Source organism: Gavialis gangeticus, unplaced genomic scaffold (assembly GCF_001723915.1).
Source record: "Gavialis gangeticus isolate Ggan-Ray unplaced genomic scaffold, GavGan_comp1, whole genome shotgun sequence".
Lineage (NCBI taxonomy): Eukaryota > Metazoa > Chordata > Crocodylia > Gavialidae > Gavialis > Gavialis gangeticus.
The window spans coordinates 1,468,534-1,475,324 of NW_017729030.1; positions in this window are offsets into that span (position 1 = coordinate 1,468,534).

A 6,791-nucleotide genomic window follows, 5' to 3' on the forward strand; every position below is an offset into this window, starting at 1 on the left:
TATACAGCCTAGTAGTAATGCAAAATGGGTGATTGTGTTTAGATCTCTCCTGGGTGAATAGAAAAAAACCCAGGTCTCGTATGCCATGGGCTCTTAGGTAAAAGGTAGCATGCCTGCTGTCGTTCTGAAACACTTACCTTCAGAAATTCAGGAGATGGCAGACTCACAAGTTTAGCTAGATGTTGTGAATTACAAGTAAATGGAGGCATAAATTGGATTGCTTTAGAGGGGCAGAAATTTAAATGAATCCCAGTGCTTCAATGTTTTTATTAGCTACCTCAGTCTGCACCTGGACTTTCTTAAATAACCTTTGAAAGTTCCTACCATTCCTCATTCTCTGGATAAAACACTTAAACATGACTTGCTCTTACGCATGTTTTTTCATTGACTCTACGGTATTAGAAAATGCTTAGGTATTCAACTGGAATATTTTGAATATCCATCCTGGAGTGAGAACTTAAGAATTAGGTATTGCTCTACCAAAGTGTAAGCACACTCTAAGGCTATTCTATCACCCTCATGAAAGAGGCCCTATTGTTCTTGTTCTAAGCATTTTATAATTTAAATAGTATGCTTATTTTTTATTTTATTTCATATGTACATATGTTCTTTCTGACCGTACACTGAAATTAATTATGATTCATACATTTCCAGAAAAAAGGTCTGTCATAACATATTTTTCTACTTTATCTCTGTATAGGCATTAGAAATGTTTTCCTTATTTATTTTTCGAAAAACTAGATGGATCTTCATAGCTGGTTACATAAAAGATTACAAAAAATTAGAAATCCACAAGAAACCCTTTATAAATTTGCACAAACATACCAAAAGTTGCTAGTTAATCCTATGAGTGTTTAATATCATTCACTATTTCATGGTATACCTCAAACTCACTGATATCATTTTATAAATGAACTCAAATCATTCTGATCATTAAACAAACACGGAAGTAGATGTGAGTCATGTCAGTTGTGGTAGTGCATGTTGAAAAATCTATCTTATTCCCTATATGCAGAAAGGCTTGAATGTTCTTATTTATATCCATGGGAGTCAAGACTAGCTTCCATAAATTCACTGAAATTACGACAGTACAAAACCAATCAGAGATTAACATGAAACATGGAAGGATCGAGTACCACTTCCTTTAATAGAGTGAATGCAGGTGTATCTTTTTACTTCTTCTGTGTCTCTTGATGGTTCTACCTTTTGAAGGTCATGCTCCAGGAAAAGCTCTGGTATAGTACCCTTTTATGTAGAGGGATCAATTAGAGTCCCTATGTGGTTTACGCAGAAGACATTCTATTTTTCTGAATAATGTCTCAGGTATTCAGAAAATGTTAATAAAAATATGTTGGTGTTTTAATAAATGAATTCAAACACTACAATATTATTTATATATCTCATTATTTATGGGGTTTTTTGTTATAAACAGAGAAATAAAATTCACGGGCTTGTGATAAATATTAGGCATTACTTATAATCCTTTCACTAGATGAACTATACAAATTCTCTTTCTTTGTTGACAGGGGTCTGCTATGAACTACTGTCTTGTTGCAGAGCAATGAAATTACCAGCCTTGCTACTTACTAAATATTCCTAAAATCTGTTTGTCCAGGAGCAAGGAACACAGTCCCCTCTCTCAGATCACAGCATAACAGTACACAGAGGAAATGCCTTCTGTTTGCCAGGAGAATCCAAAATTGAAGGGTCATTTTGAACCTCTTCTTTCTGAGGTTCCTATAACAGACTTTCTACACTTAGTTTTAACTGTCCTTGAAATGCCGAATATAGCAATTCAGCTTACCAGACCATCTTCCTTTTCATATCAGAAAGGTCACAACTTAGATGGTTTTTGTATCTGTAAAAGCCTAATGAAAAATAATAAAAAGAATGGTTATTTTTAATTCATCTAAAATAAACAGAACACTAAAGAATAACAACTATCTTTCCAAAACAGAAAAATGAGACACATTAAAATATAAAATAATATATCTGTCTCATCTAAATATACAGAAGCTCTTACTTTTATGACCTCCATGGCTTGTGCATGCTGTACTTAAATGTCTTTGGGGCATCATTTTATATCACTAGATATACGGTTCCAAGGGCACACAGTATTAAATAATTTCTCTTGCTATCATTCAAGGTCCATGTATAAGTCTGTAGTATGAGAGCATTAGTTTGTCCAACAGAAAAATGGCTTTGGTACATTAATTTATCTTTTTTTGCAGCCATCTTAGCCTTAGGAAGCCCCAAGGCCATGCAACTCAAATAATATCAGAGAGTATCACTTTAGTTCCTTAAGTTTTGGTCGACAAGGTGCCCTTGGTACAATAAGCTTAGGGCATCAGACTAACATGCAATTTTAGAAAACTGTGTGTGTCATGATAAGACTGAGAGAACTGATTCTTTAGAAAAACTCCAAGGCCATCAAGCTTGAACTCCAATATTAAGTCAAGTAATTATATTAGGCCCCTCGGGTATATACAAAGAGATCTGTGTACTTAAATTTCTTCTGGACATTAAATCCAAAAGAAACAAAAACAAATAATTCCCAAAAGGTGCCTTAGGGCATCAGCCTGGTTCATGACTGAGGTAGTTTTTTGCTAGGATATCCCAGTGGCATTAGAGAGTAATAAAATATTGAGAGACCTAGGATGGACCATAGAAACATAAAGGAAAAGATAAGGAAGTCTTTTTTTCCCCACGAAGTTTGTCTGTCATAGAGGAACACTGTGAAATAAAACAGGAAGAGCAAAATAAGGTAAATAAATAAGGAGAACATAAGTAAGTAGGAAAGTAAAAAATAGTCAAGAGGGGGATGAATAGTGAAAGGAGGAAGAAAAATGAAAGCTGAAGAAAAGAAAATTGTTAGAAGAAAGAGAATAGAAGGCAAGGGATGCTGAGGAGTAAAATTAATTATTTTATATTACTATTTATTATAATATAATAATATTTATTTTATTATAGATACTGGCCACCCTGGACTGAAGAACTGCCACCATCAGCCTCTATCTTTACTCCCATGCCTTTGGGTAGAGAGCTGGGACCCAGCCCAGGCACCATCACAGCTACCTAAAAGTAGGAGAATGTTCCCACCAGCCTGCAGGTTCTACAAAGCTGGCAGATCTCCCCAGATTGATCCTCAATCACCATGAGATCCTTTAAGGATGCCACACAATATTAGCACTGTTAGGTATGCAAACCTACATACAATTCACGAGAATTGTAAACCCATTTCAAATAGGAATCCATATTGTTAAAAATTTCCTTACCTGTTGTGGAGTTTCTGAGTTTCTTGCAACAGAATTGCACTGTTATGGTTCTGTAGTAAAAAAATGGGTGAGAAAAATCAGAAAAGAAGAGTAGGAAAAAAAGAGAGAAACTATAATATAAAACATGCAGTCACCTAAGCAAGTTATATAGAAGAAAAATATCTGAAGTCTCTACTGGACACCTCACATTTACTGTATGTGGGTATGTGCAGACATTACATTTAGACTGACCTACCTAGGATTGATCTAACCCCCTAACTAGGGTTAGATCGATCTAATTGCTGATTTGTTCAGCTGTTAAGGAGGTTTAAATCAGGCCAGAAATGGTAGGCCTGATCTGAGTAGGTGAACTAACTTACAACAGGAATGGGTTAACCTGATCCAGCAAATCTCTGTACATGTTTGGAGTGAAGCCCCAGGGCTGGGAAAGCCTAGCTGCTCACCTCAGCCCTAGGACTGTGTTCTTCCTACCTGAAAGATCCTGATGGGATTATTTGCATCACCCTGCCCCACTCCAGACAACAACCTCCCCCACAGACTCACCAGCCCCCTGCAGACTCACCAGCCCCTCCAATCCTGCCAAACTCTCCCCCCCAGCAGACCTGCCAACGCCTACCCTACAGACTTCCTAGCCCCTGCTGATTCTGCCTGCCCCTCTCTTCACCCCAAGTTATGTGCAGTAAGTCTCCCACTTGGCTCTCAGCACTGGCAGATGCCTAATCCTTGTCTACAATTGCACACTGAGTATGGTGAATGGTGTACATACTTTCTGCAGTGATTCCTGTAAAAAAACTGTCAACAGAGGGTATCTTGAAGAAGGATCTGAAAAGGGGATTAAAATGAAATACGACATTTTCCTGCACAATAAGTCCCATGCATATTCAATATGTGAAAACCGAGCCAATCAGAGTTTGAGACAGAAGAGACTCAGCAACTGATTTTGTCAGAACTCATTTGTATGTCTGCTGTGAAGGCTGGGTCATAAGGTTTTTTTTACTATTTGGGATTCAGGTAAGTACTATTTCAGTCTTACTTACAAGAAGAGTGCTCCATTAAACTGTTTGGTCCACAGCAGTTTGTCTAAAACATTTCTAGACCTAGCAGAAAAGATGATAGATGAGCCTTTGTCACTAGGAGGAGCTGTCACATCTATTCACCCTACCAGCTATGGAACTCATATATAGGTATTATCTAATTATTCTAAATGTCTTCTATGGCTCTTTAATGAATACATCAAATTCATTTTAGCCATGATCCACTGCTTTTGTGGCCATTTTATCAGAAGTTTTGTGTTATCAAGATCTCGTGGCTTGAATTTTCACAGTCACAGAGAAAAATCAGACAAAATTAGTACTCACTTGCACAACCATCCAATTGACAAAAGGAATACTGCCTTGGGGTTTATGTGAGTCATCAGAACTGACCAATATCTTTCAACTGCAGTTACAGAATATCAATGATTTTTAGAAAACTCTTTGTAGTCTATTCAAACAGTCAAAAATGTAGAGATAAATGCATTATAAGATAAATTAATGCAAAGCATTAGTGATCTGTCTGCCAGTATTCTATGAGAAGAAAAAGAAATTCATTATTTAGAATGTTTATTCTATCTCTTAAAAGCATTCTAACAATGTATTCTCATCATATGTATAATTAGTTAATCTACCATTATAGTCCTATTACTCAATTTCTCTAACTCCCATTTCAAAAACAACCATTTACCTTAAGTTTAGGGAATATGGAGGGAAAAGGGAAAGAGATTGAATAACTTGAAAATGAAGGGTGAGATTTGAATAACTTGAAAATGAGTAAAGAGCTAAATTAGTAAAAAGAATATTAATTCTGGTACCATCTGCATAAAAATGATATTGAAAATGGGTTTCAGAAATAAAGTGTTGAAAGGTGATGAGATAAATGAAGAGTGGGCCAAGGAATAAACCTTAAGAGACAGATGGTATGCAAATTTAAATATACAGTTTAGGTGACAGTGTCTTATAAGAGTATAAGGGTTAGTGGCAGTGGAATGTAAGTTGCCAGTCACAAAATATAGTAGTTGGATAGAGGAGGACTAAAAATGGGACGGCAAATTTCTTGACATTACACATTGTTTCATTGTTTTAATATATTAAAAAATACATAAACCTATGCTAGGTTTTAACTTTTCCATAATACCACAACAATCCTTTCTCCCTTGTTTTCTGAATCTTTCTTTCACAATAAAATTTTGGACTTGGGAGGAAGCAGATTCAAGCATCACCAACCTTCTTTTTGGGTTTCTTCACAAACTCAGAATTCAGACTATGTCTATTTAAAGATTTTCAAGGGTCATGGCTCTTTGAGAGAATACAGGCTCAGTTCTGAGTGAACATAACCTGGCTTACAGTTTTGTATCAAAAGTAGGAATTCAGACACTGAACTGATGGAAAACCATACAGCATAGAGATAAAAAAACCTGTTTCTTATCATAACAAAATAGATCCAACAGAATGCATAGCTTTCCCCTAAGTTTTATAATGAGATTTTAGGTTAGTTTGAGTTTCAAACTGAGGTGGAACACAGGATCTGCCATGCAAAACTGCATGGAACACAATCAAAGAAAACTCTTCAATGCAAAACTATCTAATTTCACTTGATTCTCAAGCTATCCTTCCCCAAGTACTTAAAATGGACTTTGACTTAGTTGACTTTGAACATGGTAGATAAAAAGTCATGCACGTCTTCCCACTATCATGTCCTGTTCATGCTTGGGTTTGATTTGCCATTCACTCTGTTATCTTCTTTTTCCTCATCTCTCACCAGACTAACAATGGTGCTCAATATCTTAATCCTTTGTAACGCTTCCAAGCCTCACAAATTCACAGTGTAAGATCTGAGATCAGCCTGGAGCCTCGGTATCCCATACAGCAGAATGTTATGTTATCCACTGAATTACTGGGCTAGTACTGAATGAATACAATGTATTTGTATTTGTTTTGCTCTGATATATAGTGCTAGGTGAAGTTAGTTTCTTATTTCCTTTGGGGAAAAAAAATGTACTTTCTGAAAACTGTTATATAGTCACACCCCGAGCATTCAACTCTATTTTTGCAATTATTATGCTCTTGTTTATATACTAGTGCTTTGATTACTTATTTCTTTAGTGTGAGCTACTTTTTCATCAGTTAATGTACTTTGAGAGTAAACAGTAGGGCTGTGTGAAGCTTCAGGTGCTGATTCAATTTGGAGGGGATTCAGCCCAATTCGGCAGCCAAATCTCTGAATCTGAATTGAATCAGGAGACCAATAAAAAGGTCTGAATTGATTCAAAGCTCTACAAATCAATTCAGAAAAGATTTGGACAGCTTTGTAGATTCAGGTAGTCCCCACTCACCACTGCAAGGAGCTAGACCCAGACTCTGTGCCGGTAAGTGGGGGGGGGACACCATGGGGGGACCCTCACCAGGCTCCATCCCCTGCCTGATCCCCCAGCCCCCCAAGCACCCCCTAACCCCCCCCCACTCTCCCAGCCACTCAATG